This window comes from Eptesicus fuscus, chromosome 7, assembly GCF_027574615.1.
Source record: "Eptesicus fuscus isolate TK198812 chromosome 7, DD_ASM_mEF_20220401, whole genome shotgun sequence".
Classification (NCBI taxonomy): domain Eukaryota; kingdom Metazoa; phylum Chordata; class Mammalia; order Chiroptera; family Vespertilionidae; genus Eptesicus; species Eptesicus fuscus.
The window spans coordinates 67245750-67246638 of NC_072479.1; the positions used below are offsets into that span (position 1 = coordinate 67245750).

At 38.1% G+C, this 889-nt stretch overlaps 1 pseudogene; it reads right to left on the reverse strand.

Moving 5' to 3' along the window:
• Positions 1-337: 337 nt before the first annotated feature.
• On the reverse strand, positions 338-450 carry LOC114231311 (small nucleolar RNA SNORA5; annotated as a pseudogene).
• Between the last annotated feature and the right edge of the window lie 439 nt (positions 451-889).

Sequence of the window (889 nt, forward strand, 5' to 3'; positions counted from 1 at the left end):
GTTAACATAACGTATTTGTGAACAATAACTGTTTTTTTAAAAAAAAAAGTTAAAAGAGTGGCATAGCTTTACATATCATTACCAATTTCATGAAAATGTTTGAACTATTGGGAAGCATCAAGTTTGTGCTGGCCAACCCACTTTTTCCAAAATGTAATCTTCTGTCAAAACTCGCTGGCAACAAATACTGTGAGCTCTTTTCCTTCAAGTAGCAAACTCACTTGATTCATTTTTGAGAAAATATTTGCCAAACATTCAAGTCTGAATAGGTAACTTGTCAGTATTTTTTCCTTTTTCTCCTTGTTCTTTTTTCTCTCTTCCTTTTTTTTTTCCTTCTTGGTGTCTGTAACCGCTGTATCCCTAAGGCCCATGAGGCACGGTGTTTCTATGGCAGCTTTCTGGCCAGAGCCGGCCATGGGTGGGGCAGGCACTGAATTTGACACGGCTGCAGGTCAGTGTTATTTTAAATATGCTCTTTTCAGTGGAAAGAAGTGGCCACTTCTACGTGCAACTCACTTGCACAAATGCTTTTTTTTTTTTTCAAGACAACCACGATAATTTTGTAAATAGCAGAAGAGTTCTAGGTGTATTTCCCATTTCATCACAAGACGTGTTCTTAAGAGTTGAGAGTTAATAACATTACTAATTGCTACTACTTCATCAAGGATATAGGTAAGTGAAGCAGGCTGATGGCAAATACAATGATTACTTGTATAGTTTGGTGCCACTCTGTGGATTTGTGCTAACGTGCCAGCGGTGGTACTCATTATTGCTTTAGCACCATCAGTGCATATGTCAATACTGTCAAAAGGAAAATAACCTCTTTCTTACTTATTGTTAAAAAGATTTTGACTCATGGAGCCCTGAAAGGTTACTGGGGTCTCCTGGG